Source organism: Littorina saxatilis, linkage group LG11, assembly GCF_037325665.1.
Source record: "Littorina saxatilis isolate snail1 linkage group LG11, US_GU_Lsax_2.0, whole genome shotgun sequence".
Lineage (NCBI taxonomy): Eukaryota > Metazoa > Mollusca > Gastropoda > Littorinimorpha > Littorinidae > Littorina > Littorina saxatilis.
Genome location: NC_090255.1, coordinates 42,418,992 through 42,442,384, shown reverse-complemented (window position 1 = coordinate 42,442,384; position 23,393 = coordinate 42,418,992). Strand labels below are relative to the sequence as shown.

Below are 23,393 nucleotides of genomic sequence, written 5' to 3'. Positions count from 1 at the left end.
AATAACAGATTGGATATGAGCAATGAAGAATAACTTCCGGGTGTGGCAGTTCAAGAAGTGTTTAATTCTAGATAGGAGATACACTTCCTTTGACACCACTTTACTAAGCTTCTCTATGTGGGTTGACCAAGCCAAGTTGTTATCGATGATAAAACCCAACACTTTGTGATGATCGACTTGTTCAACTATTTCTCCATCCAAAATTAAAGCAGGACCAGCTGAAATAAGATTCTGGCGTTTTTGTCTCGTTGTTATGATCATATATTTGGTTTTCTTTGGGTTAAGAGACATATGGTTTAGTTCAGTCCACTCTGTCAACTGGTGCAAACTCCTTTGAAGTGATTCTGATAAGCGAGTTAAATTTGTGTTGCTGGAGTGAATTGTTGTGTCATCTGCAAAAAGTTCACATACATTCTGAATATGAAGGGGGAGGTAATTAATGTATTATAGAGAAAATCAGGGGTCCTAAAACCGATCCTTGTGGTACACCGTATTCTACTTCTTGCATGCTCGACGCTGAGGCGTTTGTAAATACAGTTTGTTGTCTGCCGGTGAGAAATGAAATAATAAGTTCGACAGTTTCGATTCGACAAGGGTCCGGGTAGGATTGTTCCTGTCATCATGACAGCCAGTGTTGTGTAGAATTCTTTTATCTGAGCCTCAGTGTACTTGTCATCATGGATTACCTTTTTGCCCACCAGTGTTGTGCAGACTTGTTTACTCTGAGCCTCAGCCTACCTGTCCTACCCCTGTTGTCATTCAAACCCCCCCCCAGACACACACACATACATACATACACACACACCTTGGATTATCTCTTTTATAAACAGAGAGATTGTGAGAGACAGAGATAGACAGACAAACAGACAGGGAGAGTCAGTCAGCGAGACATTGAGACAGACAGTGAAACAGAAAGGGGGGGGGGGGGAGTTGAGGGAAAGAGGGGGTGAGGGAAAGAGGGGGAGGGGAGGGGAGAGATCGAGAGAGACAAAGACAGAGACGGTTGGGTAGTTATTGTTGTTTAACGTCCCTTTAGCCATTATGGCGATACCGGACTGGGACAGAGGCAGACAGACAGACAGATAGAGGTAGACAGATAGAAACATAAAGAGAGAGAGACCCAGTTTCTGTCCTGCGTAAATGTTTCAGTTTTCAAAACACATACATAATTGCATGTCAGCTCTAAATACCTTAGCCCTAAATACCTTAGGACGTGAATCCGAAAATGTAAACTGTGACAACAGTGATATTAACGTTCTGTATGGGTTGTTCATTTTGTTGTATGCTGACGATACGGTTATTTTTGCTGAATCGCCAGAATCCTTGCAGATCGCTCTAGATATTATGGACAGATATTGTAAAGATTGGTTTTTGAAATTGAATGTAACTAAAACAAAAGTAATGATTTTCTCAAGAGGGAAAGTAAAAAAAGTTCCGACATTTACATTCAATGGTCGGAAACTTGATATTGTGTATGATTTTCAATACCTGGGTATTAAATTTAGCTACAATGGTAAATTTACTGTTGCACAGAAGAATTTGTATGACCGTGCCTCCAAGGCCATGTTTGCTTTATTACGTAAAACTAGAAAACTGTTTTTGCCTCTTGATGTCCAAATTGACCTCTTTGAAAAAACTGTGGTCCCTATTTTACTTTACGGTTCTGAAGTATGGTGCCCTTACATGTCTGATTTAGCTAACAAATTACAGATACGATTTTTTAAGATGATTTTGAAAGTTGGCAAATCAACACCAACAAACATGGTTTTGGGTGAATTAGGTCAGTTCCCTGTAAGTATTCAAGCGAAATGTCGTATGTTGAATTTTTGGTACAAACTTGCATTTTCTAATGATTCTGACAAACTTTCTTGTGTGACATATCGTTTTTTGTTTAAAAGGTATGAATCTGGTGTATACAAGTCAAACGTTTTGCTTTCTGTCCATGGTGTTCTAAATGAGTTAGGCTTCAGTGATTTTTGGCACAATCAAACTATCGATAATGTAACGGATGGTGGTTATTTTAATACTTTCAAAGTACTGATGAAAAACAGGCTACAAGACCAATTTGTCCAAACCTGGCATTCAGAAATAAATGACAATGAGTTTTATTATAATTATAGAATGTATAAAGAGAATTTTGAGTTTGAAAAGTACTTGTCTATCCTGCCGGTTAATTTAGCAAACGCTGTTTTAAAATTTAGAACACTGAATCATAAATTGCCTATACAAAAAGGTAGGACTCTTGGTATTCCCAGACAAGACAGAATCTGTCACAAATGTTCATCAGGTGACCTTGGGGACGAGTTCCATTATATTTTTGTATGTCCTTTTTTTACCAATTATAGAAAACAGTTGTTACGGTGCTATTATTATGCCCGCCCCAATTCAGTTAAATTCAAAGAGCTTTTTTCCACTACAAAAAAGAGTTTATTGCTAAAACTCGCAAAGTTCATGACACTTGTCATGGACTGTTTGAGAAGCGAGTAAAATTTAATTCTCTTTTAGCTTTATACTCCGTTATCTGTTTTGTGTTGTTTGTAATAGTATTTTTGTCCTGATGTTAACTCACCCTTCACCCCCCCCCCCCCCCCTCACCCTTCCCCCCATTTCCCATAGTAAAGAAATGTATGTAATCACTTTGCACTTGTAGTGTTTTATTATTATTATTATTATTATTATTATTATTATTATTATTATTATTACTATTTATTATTATTATTGTTGAATTGTTTCTTGTATTGTTTTTGCTCTCCCTCACCCCTTAACTCCCTTTTCTGTACATAGTCTGATTTCGTTTTGTTTTAGTTCCTTTTATTTGGTGTTGAATGAAATGTGTTTTTATTGTGTTTTTTAATTTTCCATGTACCCTCACGGGGTTTTATTGGAATAATAAAAACTTGAAACTTGAACTTGCCGAGTAAGGTCCTCGTCTGAGTTCACCAACTTCCCTGGCAAAAACCCAAGTTGGTGTGTCATCCTCATCACTATCTCTGAAAACCCATGTCTGAACCTCGCATTTTTCATGATCCGCTAACTTCGACCAAAGATCTTCTACTGCTTCGTAGAAGATCTTTGCTTCGACCATTATCTTTAATATTCACTGAGACTCGGCATATAACCTCTACGTATCCTACTCATGTGTTGGTTTCATACCACACACGTCATAAAACCTGAATGGTTTAAGACACAAGAAAACGGCCTAACTACTTTATCCCAAATACATATATAGTAGCTAACTTATCCCAAATATATATATAGTAGCTAACTTATCCCAAATACATATATATAGTAGCTAATTTATCCCAAATACATATATAGTAGCTAACTTTTCCCATATACATATATAGTAGCTAACTCATGACATTACAGCATGTGCACACTGCATACGTGGAAAGCGTGCAAAGGTCAAACGTACCAATATTCCACAAACAGTAAGAATCTGGGAGAGTTGATGATGCTGAAGCAACTGTTAAAATCGCATTTAAGCAAATATAGTATCGTTGGTACAAAGAAAAATATATACTGAATATTCTTCATCGACAAAATGTTAAGAGCAGGATGTTTTGCACCCCTCTGAGCAACAAATAAAGAGCCACCCACCTCACGTTTTTCTCACGAGCGAATAAGAACCGTATCTGTTGTGTTACGCCAACAAAACAAAACACGATGTATCTATTTTTCCGGCGTGGAGACAACTTACGGACTTATCACGGCCACGCGATACTTGTAACCGGATCCTCGAGACGTCTCGAGTGAGAGTTACTGCACAAACGGGTCGCGCAGAACTCGTCGTGGGATCATCGTGGTGGTGGGGGGGGTTGAGCGTACTGGGGTTAGCATAGGCGACGATTATAATAAATAGCATAAGAAACTGGTGTACTATGTACCCCCTCTGTGTCGTGCTGCAATACTTTCGCGCCGCGGAGTAAAGCCGCACATTGATTGATATTAAATGGAATGAATGTCTGTCCTGTGTTGTACATACTATATAGACCCTATCGGTATTCCAAGCTCTCGTGATCTCTCGCAAACTTCAGAGCATAGCAAAGCATGCGGTACAGCGATCTCGTGCGAGCTGCACAAGCCAAAGTTCGAAGTTCTCGCGATGTTCAAAGCATAACAAAGAGCGTGTCTCGCGAGAGCTGCTCAGATACCGAAAAGGTCTATTCATTTAAGGCAAGGCAACCTATGCGTACTATGGCTATGCATAGATGTACATAATTTTAACCAGGAATATTCCCTCTAGACTTTTAAAACATTTATCAGGTGGCTCTGAAATTTTATCAACTTTTATAATAAATATGATCGATTAAAAAACAATCAAATACCTTTTTAACTACCATATTCCCCCGTAGTGGTCTCAGTCCAGAAAAGGTACGAACCCGTACCTAACAAGAAAGTAATTTTTAAAAACGCAACTTTTTAACCTATTACCGACCACACCCCGTCACCCTCCAGTCCCCCTCCCCCCATTACGCCCCCCTTTTTAATATCGTATAAAAAAAATCATGTCCCAATATAGGTCCCTAGTTACCTGGGAGGACGTTAAGCCCCATACTCTCTCTTTCGCTGGTTCGAATCCGGGCCGGGACGGACACGGGTCAACTTTATGTGCAGACCCAGAGACGGTATCCATCTCCCACCCCCGTGTCACCACAGTGGCACGTAAAAGACCTCGGTCATTCTGCCGTAAGTGCAGATGGCTGATACCACCTAAACACGCATACACTTGTGTATCTCATCTAAAGTCGGGTTAAAACCCGGGAACATGCCCCTAATGGCTTTGCCGTGAGGGCGTAAAACTTGAATTTCTCTCCCCGTATTTGTGAGTAAGTTGATACGTTTACGTCGGACAAAAGCTGCTGTCTTTCAAATTTCTGCAACCCCGTTAATTGAGTCACGACCAGAGACTATAGAGTATACATACAGTCTCTGGTCACGACTTGCTATAATCACGAGTACGCTGACGTTCGAAGCAAACACAGGCCGTGAAAACAGGCTTGCCTTTTTGAAAGGAGCAAGCTCACCCGGACTCTTGTTCGTCTCATGTAACTGCACATCCAGTTCGCGATGAACTCAGCCGAGGACCTTACTCGGCAGAAATGCAATTATGTATGTGTTTTGAAAACTGAAACATTTACGCAGGACAGAAACTGGGTCTCTCTCTCTTTATTTTTCTATTTTTCTACCTCTATCTGTCTGTCTGTCTGCCTCTGTCCCAGTCCGGTATCGCCATAATGGCTAAAGGGACGTTAAACAACAATAAATACCCAACCGTCTCTGTCTTTGTCTCTCTCGATCTCTCCCCTCCCCTCCCCCTCTTTCCCTCAATAGCCCCCCCCCCTCCCCCTTTCTGTTTCACTGTCTGTCTCAGTGTCTCGCTGACTGACTGTCTCTGTCTGTCTATCTCTGTCTGTCTGTCTATCTCTGTCTGTCTGTCTATCTCTGTCTCTGTGTGTGCATGTGTGTGTGTGTGTGTAGGCGGGGGGGGGGGGGGGGGGGTGAATGACAACAGGGGTAGGTCAGGTAGCCTGTCGGTCAGAGTAAACAAGTCTGAAAAACACTGGTGGGCGAAACGTACACTGCGGCTCGGAGAAAAGAATTCTACACAACACTGGCAGGCCGTGATGACAAGTACAATCCTACCCGGATCTTTGTGTCAGTCTACCCGCTCTGCTGCACATCATTGGGGACACGTTGTACCCGCCGTGTGCTATAACAGGGGCAGAATGCAGCTATGTACCGGTCTTATTCATTACCATATTATGGTGTTTTTCCAGGCTGCAAGCTTTAGGTAAAGTTGTCAGGGGCCAATGGCCTGTGAAGAAATAATCTATTGGCATCTCTCTCTCTCTCTCTCTCTCTCTCTCTCTCTCTCTCTCTGAACGTTTGCTCTCTGTGAGTGTTTGACAATTACAGCTTGCATCCCGAACTGTCATAAGTGTTGTAGTGAAAGCCGAGCTGTAAACATATAACAAGACGAGACATTTCACGCATGCATTCTATCGCTCCGACCGTACATGAAAACACACGTGATAAAAGAATACCAGACGTTTCGCACCTTTGACGGTTCGCACTTCGGACGATTCGCACTTAGTCTACAATTTGGACATGACGTTTCGCACTTTTTTTGTCTTTTCGCACATTTTACTTATGACGTTTCGCACTTTTCAGAATGACGTTTCGTACTTTTTTCCAAGATGTGCGAAACGTCATTGCCAAGAGGTGCGAACCTTATGTTGGAAATAACAAACCTTAAGTTATGTAGCGCAATAGCCGACATGACCTGGCGCACTGACCCTCCACTGGTGCAACACACCCCAGCGCCTTGCGCGCTCACCAGCACCCAAGGCCCAGCCTTATCGTAAGCCCGGACAGCATAACGCCACGACTACATCATTGAGTCACATAAAGGTTAGCGAGCCCTAACAGGTAGACTTACCTAAGTCTCTTGTTATGGCGCGCTCGGTGCAATACGTCTGTCTTCTTTGGTCTTCGGTATAACACTAACCAATAAGCCCGCCGAAGCGTGGCTTATTGGTTCCGGTCACGGGAGGGGAAAAGGGAGTTGTTTCCCTTACTCCGTAAGGGAAACCCACAAACACTACAGTGTGATACCCAATGTACCCGAGTCTGATGCAATCGACCGCAGCAACCTTCCACTCTTTCCATGTGTGGTTTATTTCGTTTTGCTGTCCCCCACCTCATTCATTATTTCCTAGGCTTAGAGCTTTAAATCTGTCATCAGCTTGTGCCACTAAAGTTGTTGGTGTATGCACAATCAGTTGGAACTTCTTATTCAACAATAAATCTTGCATCATGGTTTGATGACCAGTTTATACCGACCTGTCATATGTATGACACCTTGTGTACTGATCGTCTGATGCAATCGACCCCGCACCCTCCCACCACCAGCTATCCTCTGAGTGTATGGTGTGGTCAGTGGAAAGACAAAACTGTGTACAGTGATAATGACAAAGACAAAATGGTATACGAAGATGGAGACGTAAGACACAGGTTAAGGGATGGTTCAAGATGGAAACGTAAGACGTTTCAAGACGGCGTCAAGACACAGGTAAAAGGATGTTTTCATCGTGGATCCATTGCCGTGAGTCGACATACACTTCCTTATGTTCCTTATTTAATAACAATACCCTCAACAACGAAATAAAATTTAAAAAATAAAAAATAAAATAAAATGAGAGCTACAGGCAAGGATTGCGCAATCTGTACGAAGATAGAGACGTAAGACGTTTCAAGATGGCGTCAAGACAGAGATGGAGACGTAAGACGTTTCAAGATGGCGTCAAGACATAGATTCCACTTCTCGTAGTTTACCGAAACTACGTGATTTGTGAGATGCGCACACCGCCGGAAACACGCCATTCCCGTACGACTTCCGGCCGCCATAGCAGCTTCTCCAAAATCCGGTCTTACTTTATCAGGTTAATCCTTCCTTTTAGGATCCTTTTTTCCTAACTTGACTGATTTATTCCTTCGGTTAACCATTTGTTTTGACCTGCGGTAAGTGTATTTTCCTTATTTGTTGTCGCAAATGCTTAGAATTTGTTCGAACAATGGACAGCACTGAATCAGTGCCTGAAATCCAAATCCACGCGGATGAAGTGGATCAATTGTTAGACTTGCCTTGTTCAAGTCAAAAGGACAAACATGTGTCAAACGAAAAAGAAGGGAAGAAAAAGAATAAGAAAAAACCTCGGTTAGAGGCAGTGACCATTCCAATCAGCGATTGGAATAACATGAAAAAACAAAACGAACGTATCCTAGCGCTGCTAGGTCAGGGCCAAGGCCAGACCGAAGGCGAATCGCCTGATGATCATGGTTCGAAGTTGACACAAAGACAAAAGCGAAAAGCAGAGTCACAAGAATCTGGAGACGAATCTGATTCGTTCGAAGATTATGATGATCAAATAGAATCGATGATCAGAGTGAACGAAGGTGAAACTTGTGGTCAAACTTGTGGCACTAGTAATTCTGACACTGAAATGGCAGAAATAGAACAAGAGTTCGACAATGCTGAAAAGCTTGCACCAGAAATACCGGAAGGTATCGCGAAGCTGGTTGATGAGACCATGGCAAAAGGTCAAATTTCAGAAGAAAAAATGAAAGAAAAAATGAACAAGTATGCCAGACCTAAAAACTTGAAGGTTGTTGTTCCAAAGGTCAATCCGGAGATATGGTCAATACTTGACCGTGCAACAAGAGGTGCAGATTTGAAACTACAGCAGTATCAGAAAGCGCTGTGTACAGCGACCTATGCACTCACAAACATATGGAAAACCATACTGAAAAGTGAATCACCCGAAATTCGGGGACTCATGAAAGGTGTAGCAGATTCTATTGCACTTGTACAGAAAACAAACCATGATCTGTCAATTGACAGAAGGGGGAAAATTTCAAATGCTCAACTGAACAAAAAGTACAAAAACTTGGTTCAGCTGAAGTTCCAATCACAGATATGTTGTTTGGCAATGACCTGAAAGCTGCATGTGCAAACATTGATACAACAGCTAGAATGGGCCTGGGTCTCAGTCAGTCAAGTGGAGTAAAAGGTCAAAAGTTTTTTCCACAAAACAATCCCTTTGCAAAAAACGATTGGAATTGGAGGCCAAGAGGTGCAGGAAGAACCTGGACACCAAGAGGCAGAATGAGAGGGAGAGGACCTTACCGTGCACGGGGCAGAATGAACTACCGCGGCAGCGGACGAACCGAGTGGCAACAAGGCCAGCAGTAGCTCCACTACCTTCTCTGCCAAAATCTGTAAGTAAAGATACAATACCTAACCGCCCTTTTGAAGCAGGTAGACTAAAAAAGTTTGTTCAAAAATGGGAAGAAATAACATCAGACCCATTTATTCTTGACATGGTGTGCGGTGCTGATATTCCAATAGATGAGTTTTCTGACTTAAATTCTGAAAATCTTTCTTACTTGAAAAATCAAGTACAAGGAAATCTATGGACAAAAATGGATTCGGAAATTGAAAAACTGTTATCCTTGGGAGTTATTGAAAAATCGGTGCATCAGGAAGATGAAATTATCTCCCCTGTTTTCATGGTCCCAAAACCTGATGGCTCCTACCGTCTCATTTTGAATCTAAAAAAGTTTAATGATTCAGTACAATATGAGCACTTTAAGATGGACAATCTTACGTCAGCAACTCAAATGATGATAAGAGGCTGCTACATGGCTTCAGTGGATCTCAGACATGCATACTACTCTGTACCAATAAAAGCAGAATGCAGGAAATACCTCAAATTCATGTGGAGAAACAAACTTTATCAGTATACCTGCTTCCCAAATGGACTAAGTAACTGCCCTCGTTATTTCACAAAGTTAATGAAACCAGTCTATGCCACACTCAGATCACAGGGATATTTATCCACTTCCTTTATTGATGATAGTTATCTGCAAGGTAATTCTTTTGAAGAGTGTGCAGAGAATGTGTCAAAGACAGTGAAATTACTCGATTCACTGGGATTTATTATCCACACAGAGAAATCAGTCCTCAAACCCTGCAAGAAACTGAGGTACTTGGGGTTTCTTTTAAACTCTGAAGATATGACAGTTACTTTACCCCTGGAAAGAAAGCAAAAAGTTGTGCTCGCATGTTCAGAACTGAAAAGAAAGAAGAGGGTGACCATAAGAGAACTGGCACAAGTTATAGGCCAGTTGGTAGCAACTTTTCCAGCTGTTCAGTGGGGCCCACTGTTTTATAGGAGTTTAGACAGACTGAAATCCACATCGTTAACATTTTCTGCAGGACATTTTGAATCGCTGACAAGCTTGACAGATAAGACAACAGAAGAACTAGACTGGTGGATTGAAAATTTAGATTCCTCTTTTTTCCCCATTGAAAAAACTAATCCTGAAGTAGAAATCCAGACGGATGCTGCAAGTTCAGGTGGTTGGGGAGCTGTTTGTGGTCAAATTAAGACTGGAGGGCGATGGTCCGAAACAGAAATGAATTTGCACATCAATGTTCTAGAAATGATGGCAATTTTGTACGCTTTGAAAAGTTTCAAAGAAATGATCACAGGAAAACATGTAAAAGTCTTGACAGACAACACATGTGCAGTCTCCTATATATCCAATATGGGAGGATCGCGTTCTCCAGATTGCAATAACGTTGCAAAACAAATTTGGATGTGGTGCAAGGAAAATGGTATTTGGATATCAATTTCACATATCCCAGGAATACTGAATACAGAAGCTGACGTTTTGTCAAGACAATTCAATGATCGTACTGAGTGGAAATTGAATCATGATATTTTCTGCAAATTAAAAGATCGTCTGCTGAAGCCAGACATCGATCTATTTGCATCACGATTAAATTTTCAGATGAAACCATTCGTGTCCTGGATACCAGACCCAGAAGCCTTGGCCATTGATGCCTTTACCCAAGATTGGTCAAAATGGTTAATATATGCCTTTCCGCCTTTCAGCTTGCTGCAGAAAGTGCTCAACAAATGGCAGCGCGACAGAGCGGAAGGAATCTTGATCGTTCCAAAGTGGCCTACGGCAGTATGGTACCCCCAGATGTTGAAAATGCTGACACAAGAGCCTGTTCTTCTTCCAAAGGGAAAGCTTACCATTCATCTACCACATACGCAAGATGTGCATCCGCTCCACAGGACTCTGCAACTTCTGGCTTGTTGCTTATCAGGAAATCCCTTGAAGCAAGAGGAGTTCAAGGTGAGACTTTCCAAGTTATCTGGGCATCGTGGCGACCTTCAACCAGACAGCAGTATGCCTCCTACCTCAGCAGATGGAGCAAGTTTTGTGTGCAGTGCCAGTGTGATCCCCTTCGTCCGACTATAGATGAGGTGTTACAGTTCTTGACTAAGCTGTATGAAGATGGCTTAGGATACAGTGCTATAAACACTGCAAGGAGTGCACTATCTGCAGTGGTTATTCTACCAGACAATAAAACAGTAGGATGTCACCCTTTAGTAATTCGATTTCTAAAGGGAATCTTTGAACTGCGTACACCACAACCAAGATACAATGAAACTTGGGATGTAGACAAAGTTTTGCAGTTTTTCAGAAACATGGGAGAAAATTCTGAACTTTCATTGAAGGATTTGACTTTAAAATTGTGTTCCTTGTTGTTGTTAATTACTGCCCACAGAGTGCAGACAATTCATTTGATCAGGTTGAGAAATATTTGTTTTCATGATGATGGATGTACAATTTACATAACTGAAAAGTTGAAGCAGTCTAGACCTGGCTTTCATCCAAAACCTTTTTTCAGACAAAACTTTGTGTGTGGTGACTTGTCTTCGACAGTACATTAATAGTACTGTAGAATTCAGATGTGAGAGTGATGAGACTGACCAGTTACTTTTGTGTTACCAACAGCCACATGGGCCAGCGGCGAAAGACACCATAGCTAGGTGGCTAAAAACTGTCCTCATACGCGCAGGAATGACAAATTTTGCACCCCACAGCTTTCGGGGCGCATCATCTTCAGCAATGTTCAAGTCGGGTGTTGCTGTTGAAGATATTTTGAAAGTGGCAGGCTGGTCAAATGTATCCACTTTCAAAAAGTTCTATAACAAACCACTGGAAAGTAAAGATAAATCAAACACTATCTTAAACTATTATGCGAAAGTTGGAAAATAAAAAACTTCCAGCTCAGTAATCTAAGTTTGATTACATTCTGATAATTTGCATTGGGAAAGGTTAAAATTCAAGACAAGGGAGCTAACAAATGGAGATCTAGAGACAATTATCTCCCTGTCTCCATGTAAAAGAAAATGCAAATGGTTTTGTGGACAATTGATCCATTGTTTTCAAATGTGTTGCAGTGTTTATTGTTTCTTTGGTTATGAAGAAATTGCAATTCCCATTATGAATGGAAAATAAATGCATCACTTATTTTTGTAATACATGGTTGTTTTCAAACAATGTATGTTTGGTGTAAAAGCCAAAACAGGTGTTCACTATTCTCATGTTGTCCTTTGAGAATAAATGTTTGATATTTAACTTTAGTGTGACTTCGATTATTCCTTTGTTTGAATTATAATCTTTAATCAACCAACTTTAAAATCTCACAAATCACGTAGTTTCGGTAAACTACGAGAAGTGGAATTCAAAACATAAACGAGTACTCACCTGAGTCGAAGTTTGTGTAGAATTCCACAATGTGGTTTACAGGAACGGAGGGATATGTGCCCGCCCTTCAGTTTCACCCTCCCCATTAAAGGAAATAAGATAATTTATCAAATGTAAATGCAACTAAAACATTTTTGGTTGCTTAAAGATAAGTCAGATCATCTGATATGGTTATATCAGATGACCTGAGCTGTGAAAAATGGCGTGTTTCCGGCGGTGTGCGCATCTCACATATCCCTCCGTTCCTGTAAACCACATCGTGGAATTCTACACAAACTTCGACTCAGGTGAGTACTTGTTTATGTTTTGAATTAGACTGTAAGACGTTATAAGACGAAGATGGTGACGTAAGACGTTTCAAGATGGCCGCCAAGACAAAGATTAGACTGTAAGATGTTATAAGACAAAGATGGTGAAGTATAAGACGTTTCAAGATGGTGTCAAGACAAAGATTAGATTGTAAAATGTTATAAGACGAAGATGGTGACGTAGGTTTCAAGATGGCGTCAAGACAAAGATTAGACTGTAAGACGTTATAAGACGAAGATGGTGACGTAAGACGTTTCAAGATGGTGTCAAGACAAAGATTAGACTGTAAGATGTTATAAGACGAAGATCGTGACGTAAGACGTTTCAAGATGGTGTCAAGACGAAGATTTAAACAAAACTCAAGACGTAAGACGTTTCAAGATGAAGATTTAAACAAAGATGGAGACGTAAGACGTTTCAAGATGGCGTCAAGACGAAGATGTGAACGAAGACGAAGATGTAAGACGTGTCAAGACGTTCCAAGACATGGTCTCAAAACGTAAGATGTTTCAAGACGTTTCAAGATTACGTCCTCAAGATGCGTCCTCAAGATGGCGTCCTCAAAAAGGCATGAGATCCCCCTTACTATACTACTACCGGGAAGTTCGAGTGGCCGGGTCATACCTAAGACTTTAAAATTGGCAATCTAGTGGCTGCTCCGCCTGGCGTCTGGCATTATGGGGTTAGTGCTCGGACTGGTTGGTCCGGTGTCAGAATAATGTGACTGGGTGAGACATGAAGCCTGTGCTGTGACTTCTGTCTTGTGTGTGGCGCACGTTAAATGTCAAAGCAGCACCGCCCTGATATCAGCTTTCGTGGTGGACTGGGGGTTTAGCAAACAAACAAACAAACAAACAAACAAAATCAAAGATGCTTTAAATGTACCTGTTTTGGGTTGATGAGCACACTATTCTTTTAAGCACAACCGGTAAAACGATTGTTTGCGTGCAACACATAGCGGAGCACCAGGAGGCCTTGCATTTCAGAAATTGTGTAGTACGTCACGTCATTTTCACTTTTCTGGATAATGTCAAATCTTCTCAAAGACGTTTTGTAAGCCACAATCTAATCAAATACATCTCAGAGGAAAGTTCATTCATGAGAATTCAGGAGAAAAAACTCGAGAGACCAACTTCTCATTGAAGGGATGAATGTGTTGGGCGCACATGTGACACTCCTGGACAAAAATCCGTTCATAGTAAATGATCAAAACGAAGATCCAACAACAAAGGTCTGGATCGCTAACATCCCTATCAGTGTTAGTGACAGCGTTATAGAAACGGCGCTGATCAAACTCAAGCAACTTCTCGGCCGCGGCAGAGAGGAGGGAAAACAAGTCGCGTAAGGCGAAAATACAACATTTAGTCAAGTAGCTGTCGAACTCACAGAATGAAACTGAACGCAATGCAACGCAGCAAGACCGTATACTCGTAGCATCGTCAGTCCACCGCTCATGGCAAAGGCAGTGAAATTGACAAGAAGAGCGGGGTAGTAGTTGCGCTAAGAAGGATAGTACGTTTTTCTGTACCTCTCTTCGTTTTAACTTTCTGAGCGTGTTTTTTATTCAAACATATCATATCTATATGTTTTTGGAATCAGGAACCAACAAGGAATAAGATAAAAGTGTTTTTAAATTGATTTGGAAAATTTAATTTTGATAATAATTTTTATATATTTAATTTTCAGAGCTTGTTTTTAATCCAAATATAACATATTTATATGTTTTTGGAATCAGAACATGATGAAGAATAAAATAAAAGTAATTTTGGATCGTTTTATAAAAAAATAATTTTAAGTACAATTTTCAGATTTTTAATGACCAAAGTCATAATCAATTTTTAAGCCTCCATGCTGAAATGCAATACCGAAGTCCGGCCTTTGTCGAAGATTGCTTGGCCAAAATTTCAATCAATTTGATTGAAAAATGAAGATGTGACAGTGCCGCCTCAACTTTTCCAAAAAGCCGGATATGACGTCATAAAAGACATTTATGGAAACAATGAAAAAAATCTGGGGATTTTATACCCAGGAACCCTCATGTAAAATGTAATTAAAAAATTGGTCCAGTAGTTTAGTCTGAATCGCTCTACACACACACACACAGACACACACACACACACACACACACACACACACACACACACACACACACACAGACACACACACACACGCACGCACGCACATACACCACGACCCTCGTCTCGATTCCCCCTCTATGTTAAAACATTTAATCAAAACTTGACTAAATGTAATGAAGACAGTGGAAAACCCAACAAGCGCCGTGGTATCAGCCACTCCCCTCCACCCAAACCCAACCAGCGCCGTGGTATCAGCCACTCCCCTCCAACCAAACCCAACAAGCGCCCTGGTATCAGCCACTCCCCTCCAACCAAACCCAACAAGCGCCGTGGTATCAGCCACTCCCCTCCACCCAAACCCAACAAGCGCCGTGGTATCAGCCACTCCCCTCCAACCAAACCCAACAAGCGCCGTGGTATCAGCCACTCCCCTCCAACCAAACTCAACAAGCGCCGTGGTATCAGCCACTCCCCTCCAACCAAACCCAACCAGCGCCCTGGTATCAGCCACTCCCCTCCAACCAAACCCAACAAGCGCCGTGGTATCAGCCACTCCCCTCCAACCAAACTCAACAAGCGCCGTGGTATCAGCCACTCCCCTCCAACCAAACCCAACCAGCGCCCTGGTATCAGCCACTCCCCTCCAACCAAACCCAACAAGCGCCGTGGTATCAGCCACTCCCCTCCAACCAAACCCAACCAGCGCCCTGGTATCAGCCACTCCCCTCCAACCAAACCCAACAAGCGCCCTGGTATCAGCCACTCCCCTCCAACCAAACCCAACAAGCGCCCTGGTATCAGCCACTCCCCTCCAACCAAACCCAACAAGCGCCGTGGTATCAGCCACTCCCCTCCAACCAAACCCAACAAGCGCCGTGGTATCAGCCACTCCCCTCCAACCAAACCCAACAAGCGCCGTGGTATCAGCCACTCCCCTCCAACCAAACCCAACAAGCGCCCTGGTATCAGCCACTCCCCTCCAACCAAACCCAACAAGCGCCGTGGTATCAGCCACTCCCCTCCAACCAAACCCAACAAGCGCCCTGGTATCAGCCACTCCCCTCCAACCAAACCCAACAAGCGCCCTGGTATCAGCCACTCCCCTCCAACCAAACCCAACAAGCGCCCTGGTATCAGCCACTCCCCTCCAACCAAACCCAACAAGCGCCCTGGTATCAGCCACTCCCCTCCAACCAAACCCAACAAGCGCCGTGGTATCAGCCACTCCCCTCCACCCAAACCCAACAAGCGCCCTGGTATCAGCCACTCCCCTCCAACCAAACCCAACAAGCGCCCTGGTATCAGCCACTCCCCTCCAACCAAACCCAACAAGCGCCCTGGTATCAGCCACTCCCCTCCAACCAAACCCAACAAGCGCCCTGGTATCAGCCACTCCCCTCCAACCAAACCCAACAAGCGCCGTGGTATCAGCCACTCCCCTCCAACCAAACCCAACAAGCGCCCTGGTATCAGCCACTCCCCTCCAACCAAACCCAACAAGCGCCCTGGTATCAGCCACTCCCCTCCAACCAAACCCAACAAGCGCCGTGGTATCAGCCACTCCCCTCCAACCAAACCCAACAAGCGCCGTGGTATCAGCCACTCCCCTCCAACCAAACCCAACAAGCGCCCTGGTATCAGCCACTCCCCTCCAACCAAACCCAAGAAGCGCCGTGGTATCAGCCACTCCCCTCCAACCAAACCCAACCAGCGCCGTGGTATCAGCCACTCCCCTCCACCCAAACCCAACAAGCGCCGTGGTATCAACCACTCCCCTCCAACCAAACCCAACAAGCGCCGTGGTATCAGCCACTCCCCTCCAACCAAACCCAACAAGCGCCCTGGTATCAGCCACTCCCCTCCAACCAAACCCAACAAGCGCCCTGGTATCAGCCACTCCCCTCCAACCAAACCCAACAAGCGCCCTGGTATCAGTCACTCCCCTCCAACCAAACCCAACAAGCGCCGTGGTATCAGCCACTCCCCTCCAACCAAACCCAACAAGCGCCGTGGTATCAGCCACTCCCCTCCAACCAAACCCAACAAGCGCCCTGGTATCAGCCACTCCCCTCCAACCACGCGAAGGGGCTTCCCCCGATTCGGAAGAGTCCGGGAAAGAGAGCGAGATGCAGATTCCAGAGGACTGGGAGAGTGTTGGAACCTGACCCAGTCTCGTACACACGGACTGACTCGGTGTTTGACCCTTGCTTGACCAGCGGACTGACAATTAATGCCTGAAGATTTAATTAAAATATACACCTCCCAATGGCTAATGCTGTTGTGATTGGTTCCCTGAACGTTCACGGAATCCGAAACAAATTAAAGAGGAAGCGAATTTTTTTTAACTATTACGAAACAAAAATATAGACATTGCATATTTACAAGAAACATATGTAACAGGAAATATTGTTGATGATATAGAAAGAGAGTGGAGAGGACAAGTATTTCATTGTGAAGGAACACATATAAGCAATGGTCTTTTGATATTACTAAATGACAGACTGAATTATAGCGAGACCCACATTTTGAAACAAACAAAAAAGCTGTTAATAATTCAAATGAAAATTAATGAAGAAATACACACTATTGCCAACTGCTATTCATCAAACGCAACTATAGGAAAAATTGAGTTTCTGAACCAACTTACAGAACAACTACAGGATGTTGACACTGAACGACTTCCAGTGCTAGATGATTTTAACATTGCTTTGCATTCCATAGACAACATTTCTGGCCTTCCCCACTCAGTCCCGGGAAACACAGGCACTTGAAAAAATTATTACAACTATGGACTAAGAGGATGTATGGAGGCTACAACACGCAGAAACAAAAGAATATATAAATTATGGTCACGACACAATCCATTCACCGCAAGGAAAATCGATTATATTTTCTGTGACTCGGTTACATTCAATAAGATAACAGAGTCAAATATTGAAACCTGCCAACAATCAGATCACAAACTTATCAAGACAACAATATCACACAACGGCTTCCAAAGAGGCCCAAGCTATTGGAAGTTAAATAGCTATCTCTTGTCAGTGGCTACATTCATACAACTAGTAAACCAGTTTATTGACGATCATTTTAGTAAGTATCGGTCTGACTCAGCAGTTAGGGCCTGGAAAATGTTTAAAGTTACAACTAAAGCGCTGTGCATGCAGTACTCAAACCACAAGTCTAAAAAGATATCATGAAAAACAAACCAAAATACAAACTTTAAACGAACTTGAAAAACAGCTGGCTGAAGATCCGCATTCATTTAATCTTCAGAGACGAGTACTTCAGTTAAAACATAAAATAGGAATGCAGGAAATAAAACAAGCCCAAGGAGCAATAATTCGCTCACGCACTAAATGGATGGAAGAACTTAGGAGAAAACAACTCAAAATAGTTTCTCCGATTGGAAAAGAATCGAGCAAAATCAAATACAATGAACACTCTTCAAACTAACAAGATAACAGTAGATCAGCCGAATGCAGTACAAGATAACAGTAGATCAGCCGAGTGCAGTACAAGATAACAGTAGATCAGCCGAATGCAGTACAAGATAACAGTAGATCAGCCGAGTGCAGTACAAGATAACAGTAGATCAGCCGAGTGCAGTACAAGATAACAGTAGATCAGCCGAATGCAGTACAAGATAACAGTAGATCAGCCGAGTGCAGTACAAGATAACAGTAGATCAGCCGAATGCAGTACAAGATAACAGTAGATCAGCCGAATGCAGTACAAGATAACAGTAGATCAGCCGAGTGCAGTATTGAAAGTGATCAAATCCTTTCACGAACAGTTGTACAGTTTCACCAACACAGTCAACACGAACTAGGTATTAAAGAACACTTCTTGAAGGGTAAAAGGGTAAAACCTTCCCAATATTATCTGAGGAAGAGAAAAAAGAATGTGAGAGAGAAATTACAGTAGCTGAACTTTCCAAGGCACTCCTTCTACTTAACCCTTACACTGGTGCAATTCTGTAACACATGTTACATAGCCACTGGTGAATTAACAATAACAGAGAGAAAAATAACAAAACAAGAAGGGCAAAGCCCATACGACTCACATGCTTGACCTTGACCTTTACATGACTTTGACTTTCAGCAATGACATCATACACTAACAGGGTTCGTACAGGTCATGGAAAACCTGGAAAGTCATGGAATTTGATTTTTAATTTTCCAGGCCTGGAAAGTCATGGAATTTCAATTCAAGTCATGGAAAGTCATGGAATTTAACAAAAATAAGAAAGAAACAAAAATTAACCAAACAAACCTTGTAGTCTTTCTATGAAAGTAGTGGTCCAGTGAACGATACCTTCCGCCTGTGCTCAAACTCAGTGCAAAGCAAGCCAGTGTCAAAACTGGCAGTGACAAGACGTAACAAGTTTGCGTGTTCGGAAATGGCGATCTGTGGATCTAGTCATGGAAAATGTTATTGAGGCTCATGGAAAGTCATGGAAAAGTCATGGAATTTTTTTTCTAAAAACCAGTGGGGACCCTGCACTAAGAACGGCTTTACACATTTTTCCTACCAAAATACATGTGACCTTGACCCAAGGTCAAGGTCATCCAAGGTCATGCAACACAAAGCTGTTAATTCAAGACATAGGAAGTACAATGGTGCTTATTGGCTCTTTCTACCATGAGATATGGTCACTTTTAGTGGTTCACTACCTTATTTTGGTCACATTTCATAAGGGTCAAAGTGACCTTGACCTTGATCATATGTGACCAAATGTGTCTCATGATGAAAGCATAACATGTGCCCCACATATTTTTTAAGTTTGAAACAGTTATCTTCCATAGTTCAGGGTCAAGGTCACTTCAAAATATGTATACAATCCAACTTTGAAGAGCTCCTGTGACCTTGACCTTGAAGCAAGGTAAACCAAACTGGTATCAAAAGATGGGGCTTACTTTGCCCTATATATCATATATAGGTGAGGTATTGAATCTCAAAAACTTCAGAGAAAATGGGGAAAATGTGAAAAATAGCTGTTTTTTAGACAACATTTATGGCCCCTGCGACCTTGACCTTGAAGCAAGGTCAAGATGCTATGTATGTTTTTTGGGGCCTTGTCATCATACATCATCTTGCCAAATTTGGTACTGATAGACTGAATAGTGTCCAAGAAATATCCAACGTTAAAGTTTTCCGGACGCACGGACGGACGACTCGGGTGCAGTACATAGACTCACTTTTGCTTCGCATGTGAGTCAAAAACGGTCATATAGGTTTTCGCAGCCATGGGAGGTAATCGGAACCGACCAAACAGACTGAGCCAGTAGCGCGACATATGTTGTGACAACCAGGTGACATGACAACCAATCAATCAATCAATCAATCAATGACGCTTATATCGCGCATATTCCGTGGGTACAGTTCTATGCGCTCTGCAGTGATGCCGTGTGAGATGAAATTTTATACGGCCAGTAGATTGCAGCCATTTCGGCGCATATTTACCTTTCACGGCCTATTATTCCAAGTCACACGGGTATAGGTAGACAATTATTAACTGTGCCTAAGCAATTTTGCCAGGAAAGACCCTTTACGACAGTATACGTAAAGTAGCGCAACATATGTCGCGACAACCAGCCTAAGGGTTAACAAAGATTCATCACCAGGGTGTGATGGGCTGACACCTGCGTTCTATATGCAATTCTGGGAACAATTGAAACATCCCTTCTACCAGTCAGTTACCCAGTCAATCAAAGATGGTAAACTGTCCTATACCCAAAGGAAAGGAATAATAACACTCATTCACAAAGAAAAAGATCTTGACAGGCATAACCTTGGCAATTATCGACCAATAACACTCACAAACACAGATTATAAAATATTTACAAAAGTTTTGGCAATAAAATTACAGAAAGTAATAGGCTCCATAGTCAATGAAGACCAAGCGGGATTCATTAAAGGAAGCGACCAAGCCTCATGTATCTCAACGCTAAGAACTTCAAAACAGAAAGCAAGAGAGAAAATGAAGAAAAACATTGTTGTCAGTGATTACTTACCACAGCTGCATCGATCCACGCCTAACGCGACATGTGCGAGGGACAGCAATGATGGAAATAGTAAGACTCTGTGCGCCCCACATCACCCACATCACCCACATGCAGCGAGGTTGGTTGTTATTGTTGATCGTCTCTTCAGCATGTCAATGTTATTCGAGACCGATGCAAGTTTGTTTCTTTTTCCGCTTCACATAACAATCAGGTCTATCACTGTGAAAAGAAGGTTCTAAAACTTCACCACTTCCACATTTTGTACTTCAAATCTTGTTAAAAATCTTAATCTTTTTCAAAAAGTTAAAATCCTTGTCCGGGGAAACATCCCGGAATATAACCAGCGTTGATGTTGGCACAGAACCAACCGCACGCGCCACTCGCACACCGCTAAAGTAGAAGAACCATATTGCGAGTCAGTGCGGAGGACGCTCCATAATTATTCCAACGAAACGTAAATACTATGACACAGGCACAGAACAAACATGCAGCAGACCCAGGCGGGACCTACAGATGTGACACCTGCGGAAGGTCCTTCCGAAACGGGGGATTATTATGCCCACATCAGCCGCCGTGAGGGTGCCAAAGCGGCTTACATAATGTGCTAAAGAATACCAGTTCAAGCAGTGCCTCAATCGGCATGTCGCCAGCTGCTCGCAGCTATAGCCGTCCCAGCCGCGATGTGCAGCTGCAAGCAGTGTGGCCAAGATTTCGAAGAAAGAAAGATTCGCTTCTTAGCACAACAAAGAGCGTATCAGTAGAAGGTCTTTGAGCACACTAGGTCCAAGCACTCAAATGTTCCTCTCCAGTGCCTATACTGCGGGAAAAGGTTTCAGTGGCCTATTGCCGAAACACCCCAGTATATGTTCTCTTCGTCTCTTCACTTTTATTTTGTCATTTCTTTGAAACTTCTTTCTTTGAAACTTCCCCGACGTCTTGTGCTATTTAATGCAGTGTACAGACTGTCGCCACAGTGACATGACAGCATCAGGCGCCGCGTGATATCGTGCAGCTTATAGTCTGCGAGTGTGTTGTCCATTCATTATTACGGATCGTACCTCGATAGATTGTGAGAAGGTTATTAAACTGTGATATGTGATCAAGCAGATAGTCACATGAATTAATTGTAAGGTAAAAAATGCATAATTTATGTTGGTTTGTTGGAAATGTTTGTTGACGCTAAAAGTGTGAGGGGTAAAATGATCATGTTTTGGTCAAAGGTTTTTGTTTTAAGTTTTGGTTTGCTTTTATGAAATAGTGAATTGACATCACACACACACACACACACACACACACACACACACACACACACACACACATAAACACACACACACACACACACAAACACACACACACACACTCATGGTTACTTGCATCCACACTCACACACACCACACACACACACACACACCACACACACACACACACTCACACACACACACACACACACGTGCCGTGTGTGCGTGCACGCGGCCCTGCGATGCAAAGATTGCTTTCACACACACACAAACACACACACACACACTCATGGTTACTTGCATCCTTTAAACTTCAAACATCTAAACTCGGAGGCAAAAGAAACGCAAATAAAGGATGCGTTAATTAAACCTTTATAGACTTGACATAAAAAGAAAATCATGATACTAGCATGTTCTGCAAGTGTTGTTTTAGCGGTCTCATCTTGTCAGAACCGTGTTTGCTGTTATCTGGGTCACATGCGAGGTCTTGTTCACGGGGATCCCAAACCATCATGGGGACAACTTTCAGCACATGCAAAATGTGGAAAAGCAGCTTTTCGTGTTCAGAGTGTTCAGGCAAGCTGTACCGAACTCACAAAACTGTTACAACATTCATTTCTGCGACACAGGCGCGATGCCGAGACTATCACCAGATCAGCGCCAACAGGCGATCGGGAGACTTGATGCCGGACAATCAGTTCAGCAAGTTGCTAGGGCATTTGGAGTAAATGTCACCACGGTTTATCGCCTGCAGCAACGTTTTCATGTCACTAACAGTACCTGCGACTTACCAGGACGTGGCAGACCCCGGGTAACAACAGCCCGACAAGATCGCCATCTTGTCCATCAACACCAGCGAGATGCATTCGAAACTGCCGCCAACACAGCCCGTAACACATTCGGGGTGTATAGACAACCCGTCAGCGCCAGAACTGTACGCCGACGCCTTGGTGGGCAGAACCTGGTAAATCGGCGTCCTCCTCGGCGTCCTGTCTTGACAGCTCAGCATCGCCTGGATCGTCTGGCCTGGGCCCAGCAGCATGCCCACTGGCGCCATCGGGACTGGCGGAGTGTTCTTTTTTTGAACGAGAAGCGCTTTTGCCTGGAACCTGGCGATGGGCGTGTCCGGATCTGGCGAAGACCTGGACAGCGGTTTGCTAACAATAACATCCTGCAGCATGATCGATGGGGAGGTGCCAGCGTCATGAAATGGGGCGCCATTGGTGTCAACCAGCGAGTGGGACCTGTCGTCTTTCAGAACGTCGGCCAAGGTCGTAGGAATGGTGTCAATGCAGACCGCTACATCAATCAAGTCCTGCGTCCCTATGTGGTTCCATTTGTACAGAGGCACCGGAACTGCCTGTTCCAGCAAGACAATGCCCGTCCCCATACTGCACGTGCTACCCAGGACTTCCTGCGTCACAACAGCGTGAACCTACACCCCGGACACAACCTGGTCGATGAGAATTTTAACACGTGCTCTCAGCGCGCAGCGCTGAACCGATTTTGGTTTTTCTGTTCATCTTCCCAGATCCATTCCCAGTAACTCTTCCTTATCTTCTCCAGTGTTTTGCGTTTATCTCCCTTCCTTCGTGTGGCGTCAATCCATATTCCCGTTACTATTTTTA

General features: G+C 43.0%; 1 protein-coding gene across 4 annotated transcripts in view; it reads right to left on the bottom strand.

Annotated features, from left to right (window-relative positions):
• Positions 1-20,911, bottom strand: part of LOC138980513 (uncharacterized) — a 53,545-nt gene extending 32,634 nt beyond the window's left edge. For 2 of the 4 annotated variants that reach the window (XM_070353402.1, XM_070353398.1), the window contains exon 1: positions 6,443-6,570. The gene's annotated coding sequence lies outside the window, so the exon portion shown is untranslated. Of the gene's footprint in view, positions 1-3,600; positions 3,744-6,442; positions 6,571-20,536 lie in introns of those variants that run through there. The other 2 variants (XM_070353401.1, XM_070353399.1) reach the window with 2 other exon arrangements.
• Positions 20,912-23,393: the final 2,482 nt, after the last annotated feature.